The sequence below is a fragment of the Crassostrea angulata genome, chromosome 8 (genome assembly GCF_025612915.1).
Source record: "Crassostrea angulata isolate pt1a10 chromosome 8, ASM2561291v2, whole genome shotgun sequence".
Taxonomy (NCBI): domain Eukaryota; kingdom Metazoa; phylum Mollusca; class Bivalvia; order Ostreida; family Ostreidae; genus Magallana; species Magallana angulata.
Genome location: NC_069118.1, coordinates 4,526,385 through 4,542,542, shown reverse-complemented (window position 1 = coordinate 4,542,542; position 16,158 = coordinate 4,526,385). Strand labels below are relative to the sequence as shown.

The 16,158-nt window shown below is 33.1% G+C and overlaps 1 long non-coding RNA gene across 1 annotated transcript; it reads right to left on the bottom strand.

Moving 5' to 3' along the window:
• Nucleotides 1–929: 929 nt before the first annotated feature.
• Nucleotides 930–8,520, bottom strand: LOC128160595 (uncharacterized). The gene is made up of 3 exons (XR_008240306.1): nt 7,639–8,520; nt 5,548–5,572; nt 930–2,518 (listed from the first exon to the last, which is right to left on the bottom strand). It is a non-coding gene; the product is annotated as an uncharacterized LOC128160595 (long non-coding RNA).
• Between the last annotated feature and the right edge of the window lie 7,638 nt (nt 8,521–16,158).

Here is a 16,158-nt window from a genome sequence, read left to right as displayed (position 1 = left end):
GTAAATTTAAGTAATAAACAGCTAGTTAGAAAGTTCACCGGGGTGGGAACTTGGTTGGTAGCTTTATTTAAGAATTCTTTTTATTCCAATTGTTCTTTTTCATATAGTAATTTCTTCCTTCCTTTCTTGCTTTACTTTTATCAACATGAATTTTATGTAATACACTGCAAGCTTTTATTTAACTTCCTGAGACCATGTCCTCTAAGAATATTACGGTACATTTCATTTCCATAATTACAGCTGATTCATCTGGCCTGTAGTTTGGCTTTTATAAGGAAATCTTTTTTCTACAAATGCAAAATTTGATAAACTCTCGGATATTTATATGTAATCAAGGCGAGACATCTTCAAAAGTTTTTTCTTCCAAGTGGAAACTTTATTCTCTGGATACAAGATTCAGTAGTAATGAACTTTTTGTAAATCTTTCATAATTTCGAGTAATTTATTTATGATGATTTACATGTGAATAATTATATAAATATCAATTGCGGCATTGAGTGTAATGTTCAAAATCCAAGAGAAAAAAATAGTCAATATCAAACTCAAGTCATAAAAAACTAGGAGTTTAGTATTTTGACCATAAATATAAACGAGAGGTATTTTATTTTCTTCAATAACAAAATATAGAGCTAGTATGTTTCCATCGTAATCATTTTCTTTCTAATAATCTAAAATTAAAGATTATTGTTAACAAGAGACTCAAGGATCGCATTGCTCACCTTACGTACATGTAACAAAAGCCATAATTTAATCAGTTTTATGGAGTCATATACAAACAATCTGGACAATGTAGTAGAATAACTGCTTGTATAAAAGAGTTTTCCAATTTGTCTTCAGTTATTCTTATGTTAACCATATTGTCCCTTTTGTAACGGGAAGCTTTTAAAGGGGCATGGTCACGATTTTGGTCAAAAATTATATTTTCGATTTTAATGTTTACAATGCTTCAGTAAGGCATTTTTAATAAGCAGCCAAAATTTGAGTGTCATTTGATGAGTCATTTTTATTAAGCGAGTTACAGAGCTTACAATTCTTTGCTATATATAAACATTTTGAATGTTGAAGTTAAAATTTCAGTTTTAGACCTAAAATGCATGTGTTAATCGTTAGGAACTGTTTATTAATGTATAAAATGAATAATAAGATAGACAAACCAGCTTTAAAAAGATTTTTACTGGTATATTGAACCTATGTAAACAAAAACAGGGCACGAGCCTTGTTTACATGGAGAAGAGTTGTAAGCCCTGTATCTTGCTTAACTCAACGACTGGCACCCAAATTTCATTTGATCAATAGAAATGCATTCCTAAAGCATTGCAAATAATAAAAAGAGACAAATAAAATTTGACCAAAATCGTGACCATGCCCCTTTAAAGTCTTATCCACACTACATGTAAATGATTCCACCTAAGTTTCAGCTTTTCTAGCCCAATAGTTTTTGAGTTAAAAAAGAAACAAATTTTCAATGATGCTTAATTATCTTCCCCTTGATAAATTACATGTTTAACGACTGTTCCATCTATTATTCATATCACTGTCAAAGAGCATATCAACAATGGCGTTATAGCGACAATGCACAAATACGGCAAATGCGTACAAATAAACATCAATATACATATAGATACAAGTGAAAAGCTGCCAATGTGACAGCAAACTGGGTTTTCTTTGATGTTAACAGTGCTATCCACAATCCATTTGTCAACCCTGAACACTACCTATCCAGAGAAATGGAGTATCCCATGTGCAACGTTCTGCAACAATAACTAAGTTCAACAGCTGGTATATTTTTCATAAATTATCAAAAATCAAAATTCAGGTAACATTCACATCTCTGATATGTGCAATTGATCTGCAAAACATCAACTCTGTTCGTAAAACTGTAGGAGGAGTTATCCGTACAATGATAGGGGTACACTATATGGAATATTCTGCAAAAGAATGAAAAAGTTCAGCAGCTGGTATTTTATTTCATTAACTCTCAAAAATCAACATCCAAGTAACATGCACATCTCTGATCTATTTATGTGCATATGCATTATTGATCTGCGAAACATCAATTTTGTTCTTATCTTGAAAACTATAGGAGGACTTATCCGTACAATTCCCTATGGAAAACCAGGTCAACAAGCATAGAATGTTTCAAAAAATATTACAGTTGACGACGACACAAACAATCTCAGAGATATCAGAAAGTATAAGTATCTTATTCATTATTTCATTTTTTATTTAAAAATCTCAACAGATTATGACCAGTATGATAATCATCTGCATTCAAGATTAGATTAACAAACGTCTGTTGAGTCCCACAATATCGGTGTTAGCATGTTAATGCTTTACACATCTCCTTGCAGAATTCCCTTTTGGTGAGACAATTAACTTTGGAATCATTGGACAAACAAACTATATAATTTGTCTGGCAAGTAGCATTGCAGACTTTACATTTAACCCATCTTCCAAATAAACCCTCTGAGATATCCACTTCCACCAGGAAAACGGAGAGAAGAAGAAATACTGCAACCTAAAAAAAAAATAACAGAGTTTTCACTTAGGATCGTGTTCTCCATTATGTGTGATTTCTTAAAAATATGATCAGCTTAATTTGTTCGAACACGTTTGTTTTCTCTGATGTTAAAAGTAGTCATCAAATTTATTTTTAACTGAATACTCTTGAAACGTAATTACACAGCATTTATACCAAAATGGAAATCAATTCGCTATTATCACAAATCCCGCTTGAAAGTATACACAACGACCGAAATGTTAATGTATAGAAGTGTTTACACTTCCATAGCGAATTGGATTACAATTGCGATTTGGAACGAATATTTTATCGGAACGCCAATTTACCAAAATCATGTTGATAACATGATGCCAAACACGTGGAAACAAACGTCGGTAAAAGAAAATTGTACTTTTAAAAGTGCCAGATAAAAGTTACTGGGCGATATGATTGTAAAATTGTAAACGGTGTTAAGGAAGGAGTCTTTTCTGGTTTTTGACTTGTCAAACGTAAATTTGATTAATTTTTCAGTAAATCAAGATGAAAGGAAATTGAAATAGTATATTTTTGTTTCTTTTTTATTGTCATACAACTTGGCATAGAAGAAGTAATCAATGTTTAGAATCTAACAAGGACTATATTTTTGACGTAATATTGGCGTAGGAAAATATCACGTTTCGCAATTCAGAATTGCTGCAGATTAATGAGTCTGTTTTAGCATTTTAAAAACAATAACATTAATGTTGGATTTGTTTTTACTAATGTGAACTAACGATATGATACTTGGGTTTCAGAATATGATTTAAAATATGACTTGCCTATCAAATTACATTTTTACAAGCTTTTTAAAGCGCCCATTCTATACATTGATTTTTGTGAAAAATCACTAAAATAAGTTTTTCTCTCTTATTAAATGATCAATATATTTAAGTAATAAACACATTATTTAGTGAACATGGCGTTATGAATAGCAATTGCTCTATTGGCATATTCCATGATGCGCGCTCACTAAATAATCGTTGTTTATTACATATTTGCATTTTACCACTCGCAAATACCCTGTATTAGCCTATAAAATAGACCTTGACATTTAGCTATTGCATCAAAAATAAACATTCAGACTGTAATGTATTTTTTTAATTCACATAGATTTGTTAACAGAATAAATGAAATGTTATAACAGTAATTCCTTTAAAATGTTATTATAAGACATGATTTAATTAAATACATCAATTTTATGGAGTTGGAGAAAAACACGATGTATCGTATACAGTAGTGGTTTAAATCTATAACGTCATGGAAAAGTATATGACGTCACACCTTTATGGCGTCATAGTATACAGACAGAGCAATTGCGATTATAGAAACATAACTGCAGTTCATCTGTATGGACTAACAGTGGGAAAGAACAATGGATATGCAAATATAAGCTTTTCTGTCAATTTATACTTTTAATATATAAAGTGTTCATAATAAATAAAAATCAGAAATATTTTATTAATGGAAGCATAAGAAAAAAATCAAAATTTCTTCAACATTTAAGAAAATTAGAGGAAATGCGGGCTAAGCAATATCAATTTTAGTATAAATATTTATTCCAATTTAGTAGTATAAGCTGATAGACATTTTGATATTCTATCATTTTATTGAAGAATAGAATCTTCAAATCTTAAACAAATGTCTACAGAAGTTCAAAGAGCTACACTTATTTTTATCATTCTTTACGTTGAGGAAAAAGGTAGTGACCTTGACCTGATCTTTATGCGAAAACAAAAAGGTCAAGTTTGATTAAACTGAAAAAATCATTTGGTAATATGATCCGTTTGACTGTGTCAAAATTTCATTAATTTCTTATTATAAGAACTATGTTTGATAACGAGAAGACTACTTCCTTAAAGACTACGTTTTCTACGTCACCCTAAAAAGCAGGGACGCATGTTTGGAAGTCACATAGATTGATGTTCGTTTATCGAATGACGTTTATTCATTTTATTGTCAGATAATGGGTAGTTAACACTGCACAAATATGTAACGTTATTTTTCACATATTAGCAGATGTAGAAAGATAAATCGAATGCGTTGAAGAGCTAGACTTTATGCAAATATGTAGATCCACGGGAATGTTCGGGATGACATGCCTTAGAACTCATGGACAATTACTACATATTTTATCAATTAATTACTTACAATTCTGTAACTCAAAAAATCTTAAAAGCATCATCACCAGCTCCGTAAAATAAAAATAATGTAAATTGGTAACATATAAAATGGCGACTCCTCCTTTTTTAAACAGTAAAAACTAATGACATACTTATTGCAGAAAGATATGATCTGTACCTAGAATCCATCTACACTATACAACAATGATTCTGATATTTAAATAGAGGCCCATGGGCCACATTGCCCAGCCGAGCAACAATAGCTCAATTCATCCCTATGTTAAAATTTGACCCCCCCCCCCCCTCATTGTGGCCACACCTTACCGCCGGGGAATATGGTTTGAATAAAGTTGAATTTACAACCTGAGGGTGGTTTCACATCTTGTCTGGCAAATTGGTTTTTTTAAAGTAGATTTTTATAGATTTTGCCATATAAAGTCCTGTGTAAAATATCACACCAACCTTCGGGCCCACCATAACCCCAGGGTCATGGTTTGAACAAACTTGAATCTACACTACCGAAGGATTCCACACAAGTTACGACTCTTCTGGCCAATAAGTTTTTGAAAAGAAATTTTTTACCAATTTTGCTCTATATATTCCTACGTAAATTCCCCCCACTGTGGCACCACCCTAGGGATCATGATGTGAACAAACTCAAAACTAAACTACCTGTGGATACTTCCACACAAGCTACAGCTTTTCTTGCCAATTAGTTTTTGAAAAGAAGATTTTAAAAGATTTTTCTCCATTGATAATTACTCTTTGTTAAAACTTTATATACTTTGCTTATAAAACATACCCCACCCCCGAAAATGACTAGATTTTACTATATTGATCAAAAACTTAAAACATTATAATGCTTTTTAACTAAATAAAAGTACTTACAGTCTTTTGCATGTTGTCTTTATCTCTAAAATGAAAATCATAGCATATATACTGAAAAGGCAATTTGTGCAAGAGAGATAGATAGACAAATATACAAATAGAGAGAGAGAGAGAGAGAGAGAGAGAGAGAGAGAGAGAGAGAGAGAGAGAGAGAGAGAGAGAGAGAGAGAGAACTCTTACAATAAGAGAGAATGTATATGTTCTTCTGATCTCTGTCACTGTTATTTTTGTACCTATTATTACTTCCAGATTTTTACGTATTTATACGAAATATAGACGTACATATTTGTTATTCAAAAGTCACGACCAACACATGTGCTAAACAATGGAAATTCGTTTACTTTGATGAACGATTGCATTATTATTGATGTACATACATGTCATTTCAAACTATTGGCCTCGAGTAATTATGTAATTTGTCAAGATCATCTCTTACATGTATTCTCTCTCTCTCTCTCTCTCTCTCTCTCTCTCTCTCTCTCTCTCTCTCTCTCTCTCTCTTCTCTCCCCCCTCTCTTTCTTCTCTCTCATTAACAATAAAATAATTCATGATATACATACAAGTAATAATACACTGTTTTGTCTTATGGTTTATATTTTCTCTGCTTTGTTTTTGCAATACAAATGTTACAGTAGTTTTAACAATAACACGGGGGGGGGGGGGGGGGGGGGGGAGTCTCCCGGACATTTATGCAATAAAAGATTTATCATAACGAACAACATATGATTATACAAAATACGTCGAATTCTAATAATTTTCGACTTGTTGGAGCAATAACATCGTGATTGTTTGGGTTTTTCTTTAAATTTAATTGTCTCTCTTTTCTTTTATAAATTCAAATCAAATGTAGTAAAATTGGTTTTTGTGGCAAAAATAGCATATAATACTTGGAAGCGACCCACAATAAACTAAAGTATTGATATGAAAAGATCACTTATAAGTCAATTTGTCAAAGACAGAACATTTTTGGGACCCACTCTCTTTGCTTTCATAGTCTTTTCTATTGATACAAAACAAACCGTTCCCAATTATTAAATGGATTTACATATTTTTAATCAAATATCTAAAAAGTGATTCGATAGGAATACCTCAAATGAGTGTACAGTATAATAAATAAATTGTTGTTAAAGGCTACTTCCATTATTTAATCAGGCTATTGGTACACCCCCCCCCCCCCCCGAAAATGAGATAGATAATAAAGGATATTTAAAGAAAACAATGTAATTAAAAGCTTTTATTGGTTGACATATATGAAAGATACTGAAAACAACAACATAGACGATGGATCAGTTTATCAATTATCACTATTCAACAATTAGCAGAATATCCAACAGTATATGATAAGACTATTTTCGATTATTATTACGGGCCGCCAGAAGGCGGTCCGTTATCCGATAAATACATTTAGATATTGTAACTGCGTTTCTACGGAATAGCTTTTTGTTTACAGAATTAATACTAAGCTTATTTTTATGAATTAAAAGAAAATTTGCATGAAGAAATATGTTTTATGCCTTTTAAAAAATATTACATATTTTATGTTTTGCTCGTAAATGTAAATTAGGTCTAACGACTGTCGTGTTAGGTCAATCGCAACTTCTCGGGCCTTTCCGGAAAGGCCCGAGAAGTTGCGATTGGTGTTAGGTGCGTTTTTATCGAGACTATAATCTATTCGGGAAATTTCGGATTTTTTTATTCTTTTCAAAACAATGTATCGGGATCGGTATACGGGACGTAGACCAGAATGACATAAATTTTATATTAATGATATTACTTCATACTATGGCAATAATCATACAATTACCGTTAGAAATGCTTACAGTAACGAACTTGGTTCTTATTAATAGTAGTAAAATGTTAAACTTCAAAACGTTTTACTGAAAATATATTAAAATTTACCATAAAAATTAGTACAACCAACTCGTTTTTGATGTAAACAACCAATGATGATTCTTACAACAATTATATTTTTTGCGGCCCATTTGACGCTTGCGTCAATATTTCTTGTTAATGGTGATACACAGAGAATTACTGTATAAATTATAATGTGATAAAGATGATGGATATGGTCCTGATAAATCAAGTCTTACCTTTGCCATTGAAAAAGGTGGTATACTAGTATCTGTCTCTTGAAGTAGAGGTTTATTCTTCCTATTGCTCCATGTTTGGCATAATACACATCCTTCTACATAGAAATTTAACCTTTTGTATAGATTTGGTATGAAGTACTTTTATCTGATTACGTCAAACGTTTTGTCTTCTCCTATATGTCCAAGTCCATCATGATTTTGCTGCACTACCAAACGTTCTAACTTACGTGGTATATACAGGCGGAGTCCTCGGCCTTTTGAGTTTCCATCTGAAAGATAGTACATTAAACCATCAGTTTACAAGAACTTCTTTTCTTCTGTTGCCGTTGCGGTTCCTTTATTTAGCCGATTTAGCTTTATTCAGTTTCTTGATCTGCTCATCGTTTTGTTGACTTTCTTTCATGATGATTTTTTTTGGTAGATCGATAAAAGGTTCGTTTCATCAATTCGTCGGTTTGCTTAACTACACATTTGGTCAATCTCTTAGGTGAAATGCATTTAAGTTTAGTGCGTTCACTTAAAAAAAAATTGTCCTTAACATCTGGTTCATCATGCTCTGACTGCTCTTCCTCTTCACACTCGAGGTTGACTGTTGGTAATCTGGATAAGAGATCTGCACAGCAGTTGAATCTTCCTTCTATATACTCCACCTTACAGTTATATACAGCGATACTTAATGCCCATAGTTGAAATTTCTTATTTTGCATTGGAGAGTCTATATATTTCAGCGGCTTATGATCCGTTCTTATAGTAATCTGAGCACCATGTCAGTTATTGTGTAACTCTTAGAGGGTGAAGTGGATTGCAAATGCCTCTTTTTCTATGGTTGACCATTTTTCTTGAGTTTTACTCAGCTTGTGGGATAAGTAATGCAGTTGCTTATCTTCTCCTTCATCTGTTCTTTGGGTGAGGTAAGCTCCAGTTCAATTGCTGATATCGGTGTACAAGATGTACGGATTACTAGTATCTGAATATGCTAGCAAAGGAACTACTGTTAAACTGTCTTTAATAAAGTCCCACGCTTTTTGGCAAAATGATGTCCATTTAAACCTTGCATACTTTCTGGTTAGGTCAATCAATGGTTGTGCAATCTTAGAGAAGTTCGGTATGAATCTCCTGTAATAACTACACATACCTATAAAGCCACTAACTTCTCGGACTGTAATGGGCGCAGGTAACTTTCTTATAGCTTCGACCTTCTTCGGATCAGGGGTAACGCCATGTTCATTGATGATTAAACAAAGATATTCAGTCTGTAACCTGAAGAAATTACACTTTTAAAACGTCTTGAATAGGAAGAAGATGAATTTCCGGTGTCTCTAAGAGTATAAGAATGTCATCCAGATATGCTATGGCAAACTCCTCCTTTTCTTGAAGGACTATGTTTATCAGCTCTTGAAAGACTGCTGGTGCATTACTCAACCCAAATGGCATCCGGTTGAATTGGAATAGTCCTTTGTGACATGCAAAGGCCGTTTTTTCTTTACTTGAATCATTTAATTTCACTTACTAATATCGACTCTTTAAAGCTAATGCAGTGAAATATTTAGCCTTACCGTGTAAACATAGGATGCCATCAATCAACGGTAGCGGGAATGATACTAGTTTCACTATCCTATTAAAACTTCTAATTAAAGTCGACGCACATCCTGGTCTGGTCCGTCTTTTTTCTTCACCACTACTAAGGGAAATGACCAAGGCGATTGTAACCTTTCAATAATCTTTGTGTTCATCATTTCCGGTATGACCATGTCAATTATCTGTCTTTTAATTAGGGGTACACGGTACGGTCTATTCTGTGTTGGGTGATGGTCTCCAGTTTCTATCTTCATCTTAACTGTATCAGTCACTCCAAGACCACCGTCTTTCTTTGCAAATTAATCATTCTTTTTTTTTTTGCTCACAAGTCTTTTAATTAAGTGTTCGAATCTTTTAGGTTGATCAATTTCTTCTTTTGTGTCTCGAGTAGTCTGTATTTCTTGGATTTCCTTTTGTTTTAATGCGGTTACACGTCCTACGATGTAGACCCTTGGAGTTTTATAGTTTTTGTTAGTTTGGTTAACGAAGATCATTGGAACTTTCTCGTCTTTTCGAACTTTACAAACGGCATTTTTTTAGATAAAGTCCTGGATCTTCCAAAATGCAGTTATTGTCTATGCTGTTCACTTCAACAAAGTCACTTTCTTCCAGAGTAAATTTGTTTTTTTATTATTCCATAGAATACAGTCACCGTACTTGGTCTCATAATAAGTTTCGTGGGTGTTACAATAGTTGAGATGTTTAAATCTTTTAGTTCCGCATATACTTTGCCATCAATACGCATGAGTCCAAGATCAGAGTATAAACGAACGTTATTTTTCTTAAGCCAATCACGACCGAGAATCAGGTTTCGATTGAGTCCCTTTGTCACATAAAGTTTGTGGTCTAATTAAGGTTAATCCTGAGCTCTTAAAAGAAATATTTACATACCCTATCGCAAATAAAGAATACCATTTGCTGCTGCTGGGATGTCGTTATTAAGAAACTTGGGGCGGGAAAATAAATTATCATACATTTTCTTACTAATTAGAAATACGGCTGCACCTGTATCTAACAAAGCCCTAAATTTGGTTTAACCTATGTTTAATTAACAGCTACTGGGGTTGTTAATAAAATTAGTTTCATATGTAGGTCTTTGTCTTAAGTTACTTTACCGAAATTCCGACATTCCACAGGTGCTCTATACTATGTAAGGGCTTGATTTGACTGAGTCGTTAATTCATTTGAGAACGGGACCTGACTTGGGGTTTGAGGACAAATCGAGCCCTATGACCCGTCTGTTTGCACTAAAGACACGTACTACAGTAAAACTCGTTTAGTTCGATCACGGATATAGCGAATTCTCGGATTAAGCAAAGTGTTTTTGAATCCACGGTAAAATTCATAACAAATCTTAGAAAAATTTCACGGTTATAACGAATTCAGATAAAACGAATTTACGGATACAGCGAACTCATTTTGAGTCCCGTAAAAAGTGAATAATAACGAATTTTAACACTTTTATAACGAATTCCTTAATTTACAGTTAAAAAGTTTGCACTACCATTTAATATAATACCGGTGGTTGAATGAATTTATTTTCATAAATATTTTTCAATTCATCAAAAGTATCAAAGTAATGTATTTTTATTTTAAGTCTCAATTTACAAAAAATATAGTTTGGTGAAAGAAAACATGAGTATAGTGAATTCGCTAAAGTTATTATTACGAATTCGTTATACGGATATAACGAATTACGAATATAACTAAGTAAATTTATTGGCCCCTAGGACTTTGCTATAACCGAGTTTTACTGTATTTCGCGCATGTTCAATTTCGATTGGTTCTACATGCCTTGTTTCTATTGAGGTAAGATTTTCTGCTCTATCTTTTAAAAAGGGAAGAGTAGTATCAAAATTTGAAAGAATTCGTCCGTTAATGTTATCATTACCTTGTACAATTTCCATCATATTTGACCCTTTTATAGCTAGCCTCTTTCTCAGGTTTTGTTCTTTTCATTTTCATTTTGAGGCAGTCGAATGTCAACCCGTCACAAAAGATATCTACATATGTACTGTTGTTGTACCAAAGGGTCTTTTAGTCTGTCTTTACTGTAGGTGTCTTCCGCGATTTGTAATATTAGTCGCTCATTGAACAACTGAAGACTTTCATTTTAATCTTGTCGAGTCCTTTGGGATCTGTTATTTCTGCAAATCTATTTTTAAGGGGTTCCTTAAGATTGTTTGAAAATGGATTTTTTTTCAGAAGCATCATTTTCATCTCAAAACTAATCTGTTAGTTAATTTTCAGCGCAGACCATACTTTACTTCTAGATGGTTTGTGTATCATGATATATTCATGATATTCTGAAAAACATATTGAAACAATATTTTGATATTTCTATCGATATATTATGGCATATTTAGCTTATATTTCATAGAACATAAAAATGAACTCCAACTTTGGCTTAAAATTAGCGTATTTCATGCTTTATCTCAATCTTTTGAGATGTGACGCCTACTTGTTTTACTTTTAAATGAAAAATTAAATGTATGTCTATTTCTTCGCAAAGTTTTGAAAAGATAACATTTTGTAACCTCTATTGTTGTGTTCATTATGTAGTGGCCTTTGAAGCCACCAGTAAAGCAAGAATTTTTAAACTTTGACTTAGATTTTACTTTTATAGTCTCTACATGTGTTCCCCTTCATACTATCATAAAATTCATAACAAAATAAAAGTTCGAACTATAAATATTTGTTTGATTTCTTCAAATTATCAATTTCTATGTCAAATTTTAGCAAAAATATCAGAAAAATTATCATTTCTGTTTGACGCCCTAATTTCCAAAAAATGGCATGTGACAATGGTAAAAAATAAAATGAATAAACATTTATTTTATTTTTCCCATCTTTATATCTATGTGGTTTTCGGGTGATTGACATTACTAATATTTCAGGTGCCAACCTCCTTAAGGATATGTAAACTTTGCGACAAACCATTTGTGTATATCTGAATTAATAGACTAAAGTTAACAATGGGTTACTTGTTGCTAGACAGATAATGCGATCTTCTGATAGTGAAAATAAATGTAATAGGGTGCATTTTATGATTATAATTAAAGTCATGCATATTATTCATATTTCATCATCAACATCGTCACCATCATCATCATCCTATATTCCATATTTTACATGCACATATTTAGAAACAGACTTCTATCCCTATAACTCCCTGTCTTTTATGAGCCTATCAAGTAATCATTATTTAATTACCTATTCTAGTGGCTTCTGATATTTCATAGCCTTAAGTCATTTCACCTGTATGGTCACTTACATACATGTGGACAGGATCTGGTGGTTTACTTAGCCAATAGTATGTTTTTATAATTTTTTCCGCTTTAACTGAGTAGCCTTTGTGACAGACCAAGGCTAGGTTTCTTAGGAGTAAGACCTGTTTTCTTCAAGAGAAGATTTAACTTATTTATTTATTTGATCATCATATTTGAAGCAGTCAGTTATAGTAAGTGTTCTATCTTTTTGGTATTCTTGTACTTTAATAAATAATTTAATAGATAATAATTATATTTTCTGTTAATTGGTACATTTGGGTAATTCTACTTTTTGAGGTTACAATACCTTATTTATGAAAGAATGTATTTTATAAAGTACCCCAGTAATTAATAGTTTTGATATCTAAGCTACAGTATCTCATTTCTAAAATATGTGAAAGGTTAGTTATTGTTACAATATTTAATACTTGTAGTTAGAGAGTAATACCATTATCAGAGTAATCAGGATTGTGAAACCTTTTTCCATAAACAGGTGATCGTTGCAAAGTTATATTTTTATTTTTATTATATGTATCTTGATATAATGTAATCTACAAAGGAGCTACATTGAAAGTTTATTAATAAGTTTTTATTTAATTAAATATTGATATTGATAATGATATAGAGCGTATTTTTATATTTTTGTAAATTGTGTTCAAGGGCAATAACTCTTCTTGACACTGAAAGTGTAATGCATTATAATCAGAGTTATCCATCTTTATAAATAGTTTGATTAGTAAACTCTGAGCAGTAATGTATTTCTCCTTTAAATCCATTCATTACTTTCCAAATGAAAGCTGATTACTATGATACTATAGTAAATAACAACACATTGTGTGGAATTAGCAACGACACGCTGCAGCTATTTAATATTTGGAATATTAAATGTACACACACATAATTATGGCATAAAGTTGGATCACGTGATTTATTTCTTTTAATAAAACAATTCTGAAAATTTAAACTTTCCGCTGTACGTGTCGTCCTAAACTGGTATTTAACACCAGATCAATTCTTTATATAGCCTTGCTAAAAACTGGTTCTTAAGAAACAGGTGACACAAACAGGTGTTCGAATGAAAACCTTATATATCTGGATAATTAATTCATTATTATACCAAGTAGAAATTGATTTCTGTCTAATTCGTCCCTCAAACGAAAGAAATCACATTTCTCCTTTAAATCCATTCATTACTTTCCAAATGAAACCTGAATACTATGATACTATAGTAAGTAACAACACATTGTGTGGAATTAGCAACGACACGCTGCAGCTATGTAAATATAAATAACGGGGAACTAATGCTACTATTAATATAGGATATAATAACGTAATCCAACTTCATATATATTCAGAAAAATCAATACAAAAAGATACAATATAATCAATAAACAACAAGTTTTTTGGAAACACTTAAACGTTCACTTAGCGGATCCTGGACATATCCATCCTTAGCAGATTCCGAACGCCAACGTCCATGTCTCTTGAATATTCTGTCCGGAATTCCCCTCACTACCGACGCAGTCGCTCCACCTGACCGCAAACTGTGAAGTCCATAAACGTTGATGTTATCTACAATTCCTGTAAATGCTTCGATGAATAATTCACGAACCCTGGTGTAAGACAGAGGCTTTTCACGATTACGCAACCGGTAACCACTTCCTGATTTCGAAATAGCACAAAATACATATTCCTCTGAATCGTCTTGAATCCCAGCTAAACGAAGATACAATTTAAAATTAGAAACAGGACACATATATATGAAAATGTTCTTGCTATAACAACTCTAGTACCATCTCTGTAGATATCAGTCTTACTAGACTCGATGAATATTTCAATATGATCAGGGAAAAATAGAATATCAGATCTCTTGATATTTATGAGTTCGCTGCTACGTAAAAATCCAGCGAATGCCAACAAGACGATACAAATGATTCTTTGATTATAAAGATCATTACATTCAAACAGTTTCAAATACATACAACGTAAATTTTCAACAGTTATTGGTTCTTTCTTTTGAACAGGTTTTGCCACTATACGTTTCCCACCTTCCATATTATCACAGATATAAGACACAAAGTAAAAATTTGGGTGGGATTTATTTTAATGTAATTGGCTTATTTGGTCGCGGTGACATAAGGAACAAAATTTGGGAGCGGCCGCAGGGTCGTCTCCCCAACAACAAACAATCAAGTGTGGCGACCCCAAAATGGGCTGAATTGTGCACTGGGTAGGTCACAAATGCACAACGCCACTCAAAATGCAATATGGTCAAAGTTCAATCAGAGTTCAAAGTTCAATCAGAGTTCAAAGTTCAATCAAAGCTGCATTAAAGTGCAATATGGTTAAATGGGTCAATATCCCATTTAATACACAATTGTATAATTAAACATAATAATTTGCATGTATCAAAGTTGCAATGATGAAAAGCGCTATTTGCGCCACAAAAATGATACACGGTTTAGAAAACACTGTTCCATTTGAGGTGGGGTTTGACGAAAGCGCCGGTTCAAATTCACCTCCAGGTCTTCAACATGTTCACCGCGACTTTGAAGGGCTGCAAGTCCAGATTTGGGATTTCATCTGAAAATTTAACACAAAGAGACAGCAGTATCTGATTTCAACAAAACAATTATAACATTATACAAATTTATAAAAAAAAAACAAAAGGGGAGGGAGGGTGGGTTTTTAAGAAATAGTTAGGCAAATAATGATAATTCAACAGAGAAAATTTTAACCTACCAGTTTGTATGACGTGAAGATTGAAAAGAAGGATATGACGTAATATAGAAAAGCACTTAGTAAAAAACTATTTTGGAACTCAGCATGCGCAACCCGTATAAATCCGGAATGAGCATGGAAAGTAAACTGAGATAAATGCGCATATTCTGAGACTGCGCTTTAATATGCGCTATTATCACAGATATAAGACACAAAGTAAAAATTTGGGTGGGATTTATTTTAATGTAATTGGCTTATTTGGTCGCGGTGACATAAGGAACAAAATTTGGGAGCAGCCGCAGGGTCGTCTCCCCAACAACAAACAATCAAGTGTGGCGACCCCAAAATGGGCTGAATTGTGCACTGGGTAGGTCACAAATGCACAACGCCACTCAAAATGCAATATGGTCAAAGTTCAATCAGAGTTCAAAGTTCAATCAGAGTTCAAAGTTCAATCAAAGCTGCATTAAAGTGCAATAAGGTTAAATGGGTCAATATCCCATTTAATACACAATTGTATAATTAAACATAATAATTTGCATGTATCAAAGTTGCAATGATGAAAAGCGCTATTTGCGCCACAAAAATGATACACGGTTTAGAAAACACTGTTCCATTTGAGGTGGGGTTTGACGAAAGCGCCACATGCATGAACATGCATCCGCCACCAAAGGTCCTACATATTGGTGACGGCGTCACGTCCCCACCTCAAATAGATACCGCCGACCAATGCCAATGAGGATGGGATGGTTTTACTTGGTTTTGACCCCCATTATTTGTTCGATAGCCCCTTGTAAATTGTTGAGAAAAAGGTCGTTCCCCAACTTGGATAGGTGGGTACCGTCACTATGAAAAAGTTGGGTATGACTGATTTTAATTTGAGGATGCTTGATGTAGGCCCCTCCCAGGCTCACCATGGTTTTAATGGCTTGGCGGTCAACTCGGGTTCGGG